A 15,353-nucleotide genomic window follows, 5' to 3' on the forward strand; every position below is an offset into this window, starting at 1 on the left:
AGTATGGTGGCAAGCAGTGATACAGACCTAGAGCAGTACGGCCGATGTGTTCTTTTTGCTTACGAGCAATTTTTTAGTAAAGTCCTGACCATCTGGCACTCAAAATGCATAGCAAGAATGCATGGATTTTGTAGAACTCTTAAAGGTGTGAGGTTTACTTAACTGTAAAACACAATTGCTTTGGACTGCTTGGCCCTTTTAGCCCCCTCTCTCATGTTATGTATGTGGCCAAAACCAAGTTTTTCCCATTTTCAGCAGACATGACAGGAGTGCATTAGTATAGAAGATACAACTCAAAACAAGAGGTCTTAGCTCATCCTTCACATGCTTTCAACCACCCTCACTGTGCATTTCTCTCCCCCTAGAAGATGTGAGAGTCAAGTCAGGCTTTCCTTTTCTCCTTACCACCCAGCAATGGCATGGCCTGCCTGGGGGCACAGAGCATCCTGGGCATGCTCTGCCCAACACAAGGCCAGCTAAAAAGGGGACTTATTAGCAATACAAGCAACATAATGAAGCGTAATTGGTACAAGGGCTCAGTGCGAACTAAGTGATCTGCAAAAAGTGCCATTTCAGAATGCAAGCAGGAAGCATAAACCTTAACATTTCCTAGAAATTTCCAGGAGGGATTTTACTGAAAAAATAGTCAGAGAGAATTTGGAACTTGCTAGCAAACTGACTTTTATTTTTTTGTTGACTGGTTTATAAAACCGTTATGTTGTTTATCACCTCGCAATGTGGTTTACCAGCAGGGACTTGTATATTGAGCTGTGTTTGATTGCAAACACTGCTGAAAATGCTGTTTTGGGAACAATGGGTTACAACACAATTGAGAAAAAGAAAGACTGTTGCTAATTTTTGTTGTAAAGGTAAAAATCTTCTAATAATATTACTGAGATAGGGAAACACATTCTTGCTGTAACAAATCTGTCAGTACCACTCTAAGATTTTTCATTGTGCCACGCTGTACTGCGTGCTCTGAAGTTAAACCATAAGAGATAAGCTTTTAACAGGTTTCCCTGGGATTTCGAAACACTTATCTGATCGATTGAGAAGGACAGTTTGCCAGTTAAGAATGAAATGGCCTTTAACTTTAAAAAAAAACTCCTCCCATACCTCTCTTTTGTTCTTGACTAAATTAATTTTTTTTTAAATAATAATAATTAAAAAGAAACCTAATAATTTAACAATTTAGGCTTTTGCTTACCCATTTATATCTAACTCTGTAATTGTGTTACTGGGATTTAGGTTTCCTTCTAGTGGCATACGCCATGCTCTTCACCCAACTTTTGTTTACCTCTGAGTAACGAATCCCTTGACAGCTAAGGCAAATGCATTTGCAATGCTTCGAAACACCACAGAATTGAAAGAGATGAAGATCTGAGTGCTGTGAGACACACATTCAATTCACACACAGTTTCCCTATTTGAATGTTTTGCAGTGAGTTGTTTTGGACTGCAGATGCTAGGGCGGCACGAGTGCTGCCATAGGTGGTGTTCCTCCCCCTGCACGGTGGTGGGGCCACACAGCACAGGTGCTGCCGCTCCCTGCCATCCACCTCCCCTCGTTAGCGCCATGAGTGGGTTCACTTTTGGTGTGGAGGAAGGAGGACTGAGGATCTTTCTGCATGCCAATTCTGATATGTGCCCCACCTGAAGACTCTGAAATAGGGATTACCTGCCAGGTCCAGGTGGTGAGGGAGGCTGCTGACACAGCTAAAGGGTCCCGGGTGAGGTTTTACTGAAGGATACTTTAAAGTGCTTTGAAAAGCTTTGGGATCCATTGGTAGTACTTTGAGAATGAGATATCAGCTAGTGGGGAAGCTCCCTGTGAGCAATAGGAGTAGGCTGTGGTCCCGGGTAACCAACTTTTTCAGTTTTTAGATGTCTCATGATAATCTCTCTTTTTTTTTTTTTTTTTTTTCCTTTTCCACCAGAAGTCAGAGCTTCTGAAATTGCCAGCTTATCTGTAATGGCATTTTTAAACTAGAAAAGTAAGTAAAAGGAATAATAAGTCTGCTATTTTAAATACCTGGTGATTTTGAAGATTATGTGGTTAACTCTGTTGTTGAGTACAAGATCTTTGAAAGCTTGCATGTGGCAGTGCTTGAAACCTGTGACCTACCGTAATACATTTCCTACAAAATGATGTACAGACTGTGAGTAGCCCCCAAATTTGTGATTTGTCTGAACTAATTCTGTTGAGACTGAGATGCAGCTTCCACTCTCTGAATGCTTGCTGATGTGAGGCAGCATCTCAATGCCTTCACAGGTTAGTCATTAATTAGTAAAAACTCTGCATAACTTAGCTGTTAGGAATCAGTGGTTTAGAAGTATACCTGGCTGATGGTTCTGATGAAGAAGATACAGGCTAGTGGTAGCTGGGTGCTCCCTCACCATATTGCCTGGCTAGAGAGCTCCCCCCTTAGAAATAATTGGCAGTCCAGCATCTACAACCCACCAAGTTCTTGGCTACTTTTCTGTGTCAGCCTTTAATTTCTGTTCCTTCACTGTATACTTCTTTGTGTGGCCTCAGGACATTGTAAAGTCAATTCACATGACCCACCTCCGTTAGTGGGGGGCAAGTTTCATTAGCTATAGATCCGTGCTGGACCTCCAAAGAGAAGTTCCTGATCGATACCAAGCCTTCCATAACAAGGTTTAGCCTCTCGGGTCCTTCTATGCTTAAGGCAGCTTAACACTTTCCCATTGCAAGGAATCCTTAAAACTTTGAGTTTCAAATGCTCAGGCAAAAATTATTGTTTTTTAGGAAGTCTGCTTTTATAAATTTGGTGGTTTTTTTGTTTGTTTGCTTTTAACCCTAATTTGTTTTGCTCTTTTCAAGGAAAAAATTGTATTCTGGCATATTTTTAGGAACAACAAAAAGCACTTTTTTTTTTTTTTTTAAATCAGATTTCCATAAAATTTTTAATGAAACCTTTTTCCTAAAGATACTTTCTTTCAGCCCATTACACCAAGCTTTCTAGTGGTCACTAGCTGTATGTTCCTTGTTTTCAGAGGATCTTGATTCTTTCCTTTCAAAGCTCTTGATCTGTTTTTTTGAAAGTATGGAACGTTCACTGCTGCAAATGAAACATACACATGTTATAGAGAAACAGTGAAATATAGGTGCTGTATAGTTCTTGAGGGAAAGATAGAAGCAATTAGGCATGTGTTAGGTATCCAAATATGTTTCTTTACCCTACATGCACTGAAAAAATCTGTCCTAAGCACCTCCAGCAGCAGCGTACTGTAAATCAGTGGACGTTTATGACCCATTTTTATGCTTTACCTTCTTTGAAAAAGCTTTTTTTGTATGTGACAAAACTTATTTCACAGTGAACCATTCTCTTTAAGAAGTAAGGCTTTACTTCACTTCTATTCCTTTTTTCCTCTCTCTTTTTTTTTTTTTTTTAACAATGAAATATAAAAGTTAAGGGGAGATGGGGACTATAATAGTTTGTGCACTACCTTAGAAGAACGGAAATGTAAGAAAAAACAAATTTCTGCCAGACTCTCTCCATTTTCAGCAAACTCCTCCTTTTACTCTACCCCCTTAAAAAATGCAACTCAACCTGTTTCTAATCCCAACTCTGCATACCTAGGTTGTGCTGTGGTCCCTGTGTGAGGACATGTGTGGGGCTCTGATGCATCAAGATGCACTGAGCAGGCTCCTACCCTCTGTACAAAGCAGCTTCTCTGGGAGGAGACCCCGTGGGTGCCTCACCCCACCAGCCCATTACACAAGCCCTCAGGAGATATCTGCGGATTAGTGGTGTGAGTTGGGTTTACGTAAGGTACCCGGCTCCCAGGCAGCATCCATCCGTCCCTTGTTGGGGGTATTGTGCTGCTCTGCAAAAGGAGGTTGGTGTGGCCATCCTCAGCTTGCATCTTCAGCACCCTGGCTGGGAAAAAATAGTGTTTTCTTGTGGTCAGAGGCAGGACAGCTGGTGCAAAGATTCACAACGGTTGAGCTCTAAAGCAGTGTGCCTGAGTGGATGAGGATTGCCTGCATCCTAGCCTGACATAAGCCTGAATTACCTCTCTCTGCAAACTTTCAGTCATAAAATTGAACACTACTAATCACCAGGCTGTCTGACCTCTTCATATTTCAGGCCGCAGAGCTAGCAGTGCCTATAACTCGCTTTGCTCAAGTTTCCATAGGAAGACTTTGCTTTCAGTTGTATGCAGTTTGTGTGAGCGCACCCAGCTGCTCAGGCTGGGGTTGTCAGAGATCTCTAAAGGCCTTTTAGAAAAAGTGCTTCTGCAAAAACAAGTTGGCATAAATTCAGGTCAGGGGAAACTATCCCTGCATATATCACAGAGGGGTTTTGGCCTCACCCTGCCACTGGGTGCGGGCTTTAATGTTGCTGTTATTTAAGTGTCTGCACACCTCATGCCCTGTTCCCACAAGGCGTCTGCTTTTATTGCACAACTGTAAAATAAAATAGCAGTGCTGTCTTCTTGCAGTTTTTCCTCTGCTTTGTCTGTTTTGCCTCTGAGCTCTTTAGACCGGTCTCTCTTTCTTATAAACCCTGTCTGGCTTGTCTGGACCCTGGTGTTACCCCAGGAACTTGCTGTACCTTCACTTCAAAACATGTACTAATACAACATAATTGTTGGCTCTTTGATTTCACTGCTGGGCAGCATGTGAAAAGAAAAACACGTTTAGGAAGAGGAGCGCATCTCCTAGGAATGATCATTTGTTTGACCTTAATCTGTCATTGGCAAAGCTTCCAGGCTGCACTGCATTAGCAGACGGATAATCGGCTCCAGCTGAAATTACTTGCACAGTTAAGTAGTTTATTTTCTCATTTTCCTACAGTGAGAGTCTCTAAGAACAGGGCTGGTGTATCAGCACCTACGTATGTGGCTGTATAAATGCATTGGGCTTGTGTGTTGGAATGCATGGGCATGGAGCAGAAGTGTTACCTGCTATTTTCCACCTTTTTGTGCAAGGAACAGAAGCTGGAGCCCAGACCTTTGTGGGTGGACAGTCTGGCAGCACTCTGTTCTGCCCTTTAGGGCCCTTTCCAAAAGACACAAGAAGGGAGGCTTTTCACAGCCTTCACTGGATCTTGGACCATCTTTTTTTTTTTTTTTTTTTTTTTCCCCTTAGAATAGCTTGCAAAACTTCTCTACATTGGGCTTTTCAATTACGTTTTTGTGCCATGTAGAGAGAAAGTAATTAAAAGAGAAAATTTACCATAGCAGTAAACCTAATTAGAAAATCATAAGATTCGGAGGAAATAGGATTTAGCTGACAAAATCAGAAAACTGTAGTTTTGCATGTATACAATCTTATTGCGTATTACTTCTGCTAGCAGGTTAAGGAGAGCTCTTAACAAGAACTCTATAAAAGTGTAAATAACCCCCCCCCCAAAAAAAAAAAGTCCACAAAAATTATCAATGCTAATTGATAATTTAAATTATCAGAAGCTAAATACATAGCTTCTGATGAGTTTGATGTCTCTGGAAGGGAATTCCACATGCCACAACTGGATCAGATTTGCATGCCTTTTTTATCAAGGTGACCACTCCCTTAAACAATTAAAATGCTGCTAGAGCAGAATGAAGTGATGTGCAATTCCTGTCTGTATCCCCATCTGAATACAAGGCAGAGGGCTATTTGTTATAAATTAACAAGTAGTATTAGCAAGTTGTGCATAAACTAAGTGGCATATCCAATAATTTTTTTAGGGAAGAACGCATTTATTTACTCAGAAGTTACAAACAAAAATTTGCATCTGACAAATAATAATATATCTGCTCAGCAGTGTAATTACAGAACTAGTATGTTTGTGGTTTGGTGGAAAACTGACATTTGGAGCTGGGTTCTCTCCTTGACATGTAGACCTGGCATCACTGTTACCAATGACACGGGGGTATTTCTAATGAAATATAATTAAAAGGCAGGTTGGGTTTGTAACTCCCATATCAAATATATTAATTCTGCTTATATTAACACCATGCAAAAGAAATGTATTTAATTATGCTTGATTCCTAACAGAATCATGGGTAAATGGCATTCAAAAGAAACTGGGAAAAAAAAAAAAAAAAAGAAAGAAGAGACATTCCTCTGCCTAAAGCTTCAGGAGCTGGATAAAGAGCAATATGGTCAGATATATATCCTCTGGAGAGGTGCATGGTATTAATTTAAAAACAAACCAGAAACAAACAAACAATCCCTCCACCCCACCCCACAAAAAAAGTTTTTAATCTTCTGTCAACTTTGTAGTGCAAAGTCCATTATTCCAGTGTAATAATTATATTCTTATAATTATTCTTCTGTGTCTGAATCAAGTAATAAATCAAGATTTGTTTTTGTTCTTTTTAGGGCAAAGAGGGGAATGACAAAAAATACTCGCAGAAACAATATGAAACCATATTTTTGCTGGACTTAAAATTCACAGGCAACATTTTCTCTTGTTCTGAGGAGTCCCTGGACTTTGCATAAATCAGCAAGCAGTGGCATTTTCCTAATGTCTCTAATGACATTTTGACCAAGAGAGTCTCAGCTGACTTCACTGCAGAACTGTGTGTGGCATATCCCGAGGGGAATTATTGCATCGCTGTGTTTGCTTGCATTACTCTTAGGCTGCCATGGCCAATAGGTGTAATTTGTTGTCCAGTGAAACAAGATCTTTCATTACCCTCTTTCTTAATGCTTAATCAAGGAATAATTCTCTGGGATATTTGCTTTATGTGGAGTAAATAAAACGTTTCCTCCTTAGCGTGGTGAAGAAACTTACCGCTGTCAAATGGAGAATGATGAAAGACGTGGTTTACACAAAGGCACTGTTCTGGGGGGGGATAAATAAGGGAAAATGGACACTGATCTGCTTCAGTGTTGTAGAGGCTATTATATGACAAAATGAGTGAAGAACATATTATTCCAGGCTTGTACAGAATTATGTCAGCCAAGGGGCCAGCTAAGATTGTAAAAGTCTCTTACCAGGGGAAGAAAAACACACCGAATGTTTGGTAATAACTGTGCTGTTACTCAAGCGTCGGTGATGGATTAGTCCCTGGTTAAAGTAACTGAGCTGAACCCACAGATGCCGAATTACACGGGAGGGAGGTCTGATATCCACCCCGCTGCGCTCCAGAGAGCAGCCAGTGAGTGCTTACTCTAACTCTTGTACGTCTCTGCCACAGCACCTGGGCAGATTGTGCTCTTGGGGGATAATGAGGGAGGAAACTGGCCCAACAGAGCGAGGGCAGTTGTATAAATGTGCCTACATCACTTACGGATCATTAGGACTTGTGCATCTGAACCACCTCAAGACTTCTGTGGGTCTGTGCCCAGGATATCCAGCCAGCAGGGCAGCTGTGCCAGGGCTCTGGATGTGAGCAGGGTTACCCAGTGCTGTGTTTTAAAATACCCCACTTTAATTATCATTATTAATATGTTCAATGTCTGTGTATGGCCATCTTTCTTCTGAAAAGGTCAGTCTATGCCTAAATGGAGGTAAACATTGTAGGGGCATGCTGTTACACGTTGTGTGGTGTTGTTTGGCACACCATGCCTCTAAGGCTGTGACATCTCATTTCTTCACTGCGTTAGGGCAGGGCTGTGTTAGTGCTAATATCCCAGATCAGCTTTAGTAGAGGGCTCAGCATAATGAGGTGCACCAAGGGCTGAGGGAGGTGTGTGTTTATTTTATTTTTCATTAAATAAATAAAAAGGCTTCAGTGCACAGGGCCTATGCTTTCCACACTCTGCAGAGGTTAATTATATTTTGGGGAAAAGGGAAAAATAATGTCTCTGAGTGGCATGTCCCCCAGGAGGTTAAAATATTCTCTCATTAAATTGGGTGACTGATTCCCTTGCCATTAATAGCTATTGGACCAGTTTTAGTTGGGCAATAAGGCAGTGAAAGAGGTGCTGGAACAGCTCATTAGTCCGGGGACCATGACCTATTGCTCACCTTTGCTGGCCAGAGAAGGTGGGGGAGCTGGTGAGAACGAGGGGGTGGGCTGGGAGGAACGGGAAGGCCATCCTGGCATTTCTATCAAAATCAAGGTGGCAAACCAAGTTGTCACCTGTGCTATGTTCGATTAATAAAAGATAAAGCCTTGCTGATGTTTGGGGGGCAAAGGAGCAAGTTTTTTTATTTGATCAAAAAGAACGCTATCGAAGAACAAGTATGAAAAAACATGGATTTCATCAGGCTGACACCAGTGCAAAGAGAGAGAGCAAGTTTGCACTAGATTCTGATGCAGGCAGGTTGGGCCAGTGAGGGAATAAAGTACAGCACTCATTGCACCTCCTGTAAAATGTTCTTCCCTTCTTGTTTAAACCCAGCTGCCCAATTTCATTTTGAATTACACTGTCAAACAGCTCTACAGCAGCTAGTTCATAGGAAAGACAAGTCATCCCCTTGCTTGAACTGCTCATCTCTCATGGCAGAACCTATTGCATAAAAAGGTGCAGTCTGCTCTAAAGCACTTAGCACATACTGAGGATAGCTGGCCTTGAGTTGTGCCCCAAACAGAAGTAAAGCAATTCTGGACTGCTGGAATAAAGTGTTCTTCCTTCCTTCTGATAAGGCAGAAGGAAGATGGACGGCTTTTGGGGAAAGCTAAGTTTCCAGTAAGTGTCCCAAAACTTGGTTAGATTTTTCTGTAAATGCAGAATCACAAAAAAATGAGATTGGACAGGTAGAACTGAAAGCATTTGGCTTACAAGATCTTAATCACTGGTGATTTGAACTGGGGGAAGTTTTTCAAAAGGCCTGTTTCCAACTAAAAAATGAAAAGTTATGTTAGATGTTTTGTAAAGTATATTTAATCACATGTTACATGTAACTAAATCTACTTGGTGACTTTCATTATCTCAGAAAAATATTTCAATAATGCTCAAAAATATTATTGAATTTATTTTAACATTATCTTTTCCTCCAACAATACCATTTTACTATATTCCTTTTTGGCTTGTATATGGTATTAAAATGTATTATTTTTAATTATTTTTCATGTATTAAATTGCAATATAAAAATACAGCTTAAAATGCCAGAATTTAGGTGTGAAACAGGAGTCCTGTTTGTTGAATAATAACTTTAGTAAGGCGTTGTCATCTGAAGATGATAGCTTGGGCTTTCAGCTGCAGGAGTAAGGTTGTAGGCCTGGCCAGCAGCGAGTGGGGGTGTTCCAACAGATGATTTAACATCTTACCTTTGGACACTGGAGAAAATGGCTGCTGTGCTGTGCAGACCTCTCCTGTGGCTACAGAGCGGTCGCTTTCTCTAGGCCTCATTCCTCTAGCTATAGGCACGACAATAAAAGCAATTCACAGGTGTGTTATGGGAGGACTGCATGAATGAACGCTGAAGTAGCTTTCCATGTACATGAAGTATCTCTGGGGGTGGAAAGCAAGAAGATCTCATGGACAAGTGACTAAATTGCAAGAGAAAGTGGAAAACCTATAATCGTGTTTCTACCAACACTGTTTTTTAGAATTGGATCATTTTATTTTAATTTTAACCTCATCATCAAACCTCCCATGATAGCCAAGAGTTTAATTGCTGCTTTAATGGACAAGCAACAACTGTTTTTTGTCAAATCCTCGTCGTATTATCTTGAAATACTATATGGGGGGAAAATAAGATATATATCCAGTAATGGTCCTTCATTTCTTGGCAGAATACCTGGAATATAAGCAGAAACAGCTTTTATAATAGAAGAACATGCCATGGGATAAGTCTTTTCCAAGCAATTACCTTCTTTCACAGAAATGCTTTCATGAGAAATAATCTGATGAAATTCTTTTGGTCAGGAGCCTATTTTTAATTAAATACCCTAAGGACAGCTCTACAAGATAAAAACATTTAGCTCGCTTGGTTTTAATGGTTGTCAGTAAACCCTCAATGATTCATGTGGTCAAAGAAGCTGAATTTGTGAAAAAAAATCCTCATTCATTCCAGCCTGAACCTGTTATTGGGCAGAGGGGCTACAAAGCAAGTTAAAGGGACTCTCTCTGCTGTACAGACCTCTGGAGGGTGCCCAGAGAGAATACCCACTTGCCTTTCCCTATTGACATCTGGTTTGGGGCACTTTCAGGTAGACAACTGCTTTGATGCCATGCAGCTAGTCCTAAATTGCTGTGTCGAAACTCCCTAAAGCTTGATCTTTTCCATAGCTCTGCAGTCAAAAGAAGTCTTTTGTGCCCCAAACGTAATGAGAGTTCAAGCATGCTCTCAGGAAAAGTTGGTATATTATCTCTGATCATTAGCAGGTGAGCATACTGGGGAGGGCAATCGATGGATTGATGCCTACAGCTCAAATAGAAAGGGGTCCTGAAAGCATGTGTGTATTACACAGGCACATATATAATTCCCTTTATATTTATGTGTGGAGCTTATCCCCACAGGCTGAATGTGCAGTTGAGCCAAGACACACAGCTCATTGAGGTCCCTAGGAATGAGGGTCTGGGGATTTCTGTAAGACATTCTTCCTACGACTGCCACAGGGCTTCCTGACGGCAGGAACAGAAGTGTGTTAAGCCATACTGTGCCATTTTATATTTTCATTTCATTTCAGCATTTTGAACACATCAGAAAAGTAAATTTGCTGAACGATACCTTGAGATAATACTCTAATGAGAACACGCTCGTTACAGGGGCAGCTGTCTGAGCCCATTAGCTGTACAGAGAGGAGAGTGCCTGAAAAACACTCCTCAGAGCATATTAAAACCTTTGGATGATTATGGCTCCAGCTGATGGACTACCACGGAGGTGTAACCTCAGACATGATGTGCCACAGACAGGCACAGCACCAAACGGACATCGGTGGCTCGGCCTCTGCTGGAAAAGTGATGGGCTCCATCTTACAGTGTTATTTGTGATATTTTAATGAGCTCAGCAGCTGGAAGGGAGGTTTGCATTATGTGTGGCTAGCTCAGCTCGCTGGCTGCATGCGTAAATCCTAAAAATAGAGGTAGCCATGTTGTCAGTGGTACAGTGAATGTATTTCAGTTTGGGGCTGACTCGTGGGCCCAGCAGCAGCAAACGGGGCCAAGTCAGGAAAATATACCTCACCCAGAAGCAAAATTGCAAGATTTATTTTGTTTTAAGTTTTGTTTCATAGCATTATGCTCCAAGAAATTTCTACAGAGAAAAGAAATAGCACGTGTGCCCTACTTTTCATTGAATATTTCTGTTGCTTACAAGTATTGATGGAATAATTTCCACTGTACATAGGAGTAATGTATTCAGTCTCTCTGAGGAAACTCAAGGAACCAACAGTATGAGCTCCTCTAGATAACACAAAGTATTAATGCTCCATTTAGAAACACAGGTAAGACCTTTACACTAGCTATGAGCCCTCCTTTCCTGAAAGCTCCTTGAAAAAATGATGTCTGGATTAGGAGCCAAGAAATTCTTTATTGCACAGAAGCAAAGTTTGCAGGGCAGAAGCAGACAAACTTTGAGTGATGCTAACAAGCAATCAGCAAATCTCCACCTCTCCTTATCTTTGATATATTAAAACTATTGATATGAAGCTTCTGATTAAAGTGAGTGTTCCAGCAAGGTACTCATTAATCAAGTCAATTTGTCTTTTACTGAGCTGGAACAAATGCTCTCATCATCTGCAGTTAACACGCTTTTATTTAAAAACAGTCTGCAAGCCTTAACTTGGGCTTCAGATGAAAATATAACTAAATCCTGTAAAGGTCTGTCATAAAACCTTGTGAGTAAGGTTTTATTTCCACTATTCAGGTACGATATTTCTTTACGGGCAACCAATATTAGAGTGACTGGGATGTACCCTACAGTACTGAGATGAAAACTGCGAGTCATTATGACCAGCCACGTCCTGCAAATGGTCAGCACCAGCAGGATGGGCATCGGACCGGCTGCTTTGCTGAGCCACTGCAGCACGGCCGTGTGGCTAATGATGGATTTCCACAGCACTGAGCGTTCTTGCTGGTGCTGTTAATTTTTCCCTTGGCTCTTTCATGGGACTCTGGTTGTCTTTTAGGCCTAATGCTGCCTTGCTAAAGTATGCTTAATGGTCTATAATTGCCATTTAAAGCACTTTTTTTTTTTTTTTCTTTTCCGTAATTTTTACAATATGTGCTGGAGTAGAATACAGGGCATTGGCTTAGAAAATATGTTTACGACCAGCTCAGAAATTAATTTCTCCTGAGGGGCCTCAACACTGACCTGCTTGAAACCACAGGTTTCTCTAGAAATTAAAAGGCAGTGCTTTGCCCAGTCAGCCCTCTCACTCCGTGTTGGACACAAACACCAGTGCTCACAGAGCCAGCAGCAAGGCACTTGCTCTAAACATTCGGAAAATGGTCTTTTCCCAGCAAAGTCACTTGATAGGGATCTGCTGTGGCTGATCAAGAAAGATTTATGAAAGAGGTGTTTGCTAAGGTAGAAAATGCTGTGGGATCTTCAAGCATTTTAAAACCAGAGCAGGTTCTGGAGGGCTGGGATGAGGCAGAGGCCAGCATGTGGGATGTAGAGCTGCAATTCAACCAAGAGAGTCCATGCCCCAGGAAGGAGGTTCCTGCTACACGCAAGTGTATTTTCTTGGCCGCATGTCCCCGCAGCAAGGGCTGTTGGTGGTAGATACAGGTGGGAAATGTGCAGCCATGGCAGCCTACAGCTGTGCTGTGAGGAGCCTCCTTCAGCTGCCTTTGGCAGGAGTGGCAGCATCATGCCCACCAGGCACCGCCTGGCATCCTCACAGCACGGGCAGCATCGGGGCAGCCAGCCTCGGAAGACCAGGCAAAGTGGGTTAAGGAGGTGAATCAAACAGCTCGTTAAATAATTAACCTCCCCCTAAGAAAGTGCCTTTTAATGAGAGAAGGAAGGAAGCCTGAGCTGTGCATTTTTTTTACAGGGATTTAGCGTTACCTATTCATGCCACAAGGCAGGATAGCGGAGGGAAACTTTTTAGTGCCTTCTGCCATCCAGCTGCTTCCTGGAGAAGTCTTGGCATAAAGACAATTGTTACTAACACCGTAACATGATCATCAGTAATAATGAGTAGACGTGGTAGGCTGTTACTGTGCTAGGCACAGGGCTATTATTATGTACTCTGTATAACCCCAGCTAAAAGAGGTCTCCTGTCCTAAGGGATTTAAAGCCTCAGGCGCTAGCCCTGTAAATTACAGAACACAAGTGCCGTGCCAGCGCAGTCGGTTGCAGGGGAGCAGTCAGTCACAGCACTACAGCCCTCCTGGAGCCGAGCTGGAAATTGCCTGGGAGGACCCAGAGCTTGTTTGTGGACCCAGCTACTATGCTTGATCTTCTCGTAGAGCAGAGGCTGCTTTTGGTTGAGAAAGCATAATGCAGCACAGGATGACTCCGATAACTCACTGTGATCACCCAGTGAATATTGTCACGGTGAGCCTCTGCTGGTCACTGAAGGACTCCTGGATGTGCTGTCGCTTTCCTGTGGATTGGAAGTGGTTACAGCCACAAAGAAATGAACAACTCACCTAAGGCGCTGTAGTTGCTACCCTCTGGACAGACGGAAGCTCCTAAATCCACAGTCTAACTGTGAGCCTAAACATTGTCATTAGCAAATAATGACCATAATTTAGCCATGCCAACTCTACCACAGGAGAAATGTCTAGGAAAAGTCATGAATTTTAGTCATTCATAGCGGCTGGTGTCGATGAAGGCACGTGAATTTGTGTTTTTTTTAAGCTAACAGGTAAATGGCAGTGAAAGAGGAACTTTGCTGTGTCAGTTTTGCCATGACTCTCCGGACTGTCACCACAGTTTGCAGCAGTCAAGCGAGGGCTCACTCGGAGGGGACGTGGCGTCCTGTTGGGGGTGTGCTCTGCAGGGCTCTGAACTGCAGGCAGAAATAAAGCCCCAGTGCAATAGCAGTACATTTATGGCCCAGCCCGGTGGTCCAGCCCCTCGCTTCGCTGCCTGCACAGTGACTGCACAGCCAAGCCCCATATGCACCATGAACATTTTATTGTATGTTTTGGAATACGGAGCACATATGTGGAAGAGACTCACTTGCTTTTCCAGCTGCATAGTCAAACTGTGTCTGAAGTGGAAGATCAGAAAAAAAGAAAAGAAAACAAAAAACAAAACAAACAAACAAATAGTGTTGTTTTTTTTTTTTTTTGTTTGTTTGTTTGTTTATTGCTGTTGCTGTAGATAGCACCAGTGAAGATGCTCCTTGTGAATCCTTGGGTCTCATCACTCAGAAGTCCACTCTGACTTCTTTTCTCAGATGTCTAAACGAGTGTGCTTGGATGGACTTCCTTCTTCAGCCCCTTCAAAAAACTTGACTGGAGTACTTGGTATTTCTGTGCTGTCAATGTCTGATGAATTCCTCCTTCCAAAACCCAAAGGAAAATTAGCAGAGTGGGTTTCCCAATTAGTTCTGAATATGCATAGATCAAGACAGAAGAAGAAAAGGAAACATGAGGAGGGAAAACAGTTAAAAAGTCTTCATTTGGGGTAGATTTTTATTTTTTTTTAATCTATTATGTATTGTAGGGGGAGTTACTGCTTTAAAGTGGGGTTAGAAGTAGCAATGCATCTCAGAAGTCTTTACTTCATTTCTCTTAACACTGGGTATCATAAGATTTCTTTAAAAATGAGCTGCTTCCAGCTAACCTAAATTGGGGCTGTGCTTTGAGGAAAGCAATTCCCCAGCAAGTGTGGGTGAAGCCTGTTGGGGGATGGCAGTTCTTCCTCCCTGTCCATCTGCCAGCTGCCTCAGCCCACAGTCTGCTCTATTCCCAGCTGGGAAATAATGAGCTTCAAAAAAAAAGATAGCAAAATAGTCAAACATATTTTGAAATAGCAGAACCATTGAAACTACATTTTAGAAAAAGCCATCATATTGGCTAATGCAGCTTAACAAGAGCAAAAAATCTTTGCATTAACCTTTGCACCGCTTACAGATGGGGTAATCTATTATTCTAGGGCAGGTTTACCTTCTAACACAAACAGTGAAATGTGAAAAGCAATACATGCAGCAGTTTAAAAACATTCCTTAAAAGAAGAGGAATAAAGTATTAAGAGGAGTATGATAAGCAGTTTACCCTCTGTAGTCTTTTCAATGCAAGTGTAGGTATTATGAGACCAATCTCTGAAAATATACGTCAGTTTACTTTGTATTACATGGTGATCTATTGCTTCTCAAATTATTTCTATGCATTTTTATAAATATGCATAAGAAAATACTTTTCCTCACACCAGTACTTAGCAGCAATTTGTACTGCTGTGAATATAGAAGACAGGCTCTCATGCTGAGAGCAATATTTTTCTTTCCCCTATGTTCACCCTTCTCCTTAACCCCAGTTCAGCCTGGTGAGTGTGATGGCACCAAGCCTTGCCAAGTGTCATTTTTCTACCAAAATATTT

General features: G+C 41.8%; 1 long non-coding RNA gene across 3 annotated transcripts; it reads left to right on the top strand.

Annotated features, from left to right (window-relative positions):
* Window positions 1-1,653: 1,653 nt before the first annotated feature.
* LOC311430702 lies at window positions 1,654-6,732 on the top strand. 3 transcript variants are annotated; one of them, XR_014688955.1, is made up of 4 exons: window positions 1,654-1,729; window positions 1,937-1,993; window positions 4,647-4,792; window positions 6,337-6,732. It is a non-coding gene; the product is annotated as an uncharacterized lncRNA (long non-coding RNA). The 3 variants fall into 3 exon arrangements; XR_014688956.1 differs by lacking the exon at window positions 1,654-1,729 and adding an exon at window positions 1,745-1,785; XR_014688957.1 differs by lacking the exon at window positions 1,654-1,729 and adding an exon at window positions 1,785-1,829.
* The last annotated feature ends 8,621 nt before the right edge of the window (window positions 6,733-15,353 follow it).

The sequence above is a fragment of the Aythya ferina genome (genome assembly GCF_964211825.1).
Source record: "Aythya ferina genome assembly, chromosome: 2".
Classification (NCBI taxonomy): domain Eukaryota; kingdom Metazoa; phylum Chordata; class Aves; order Anseriformes; family Anatidae; genus Aythya; species Aythya ferina.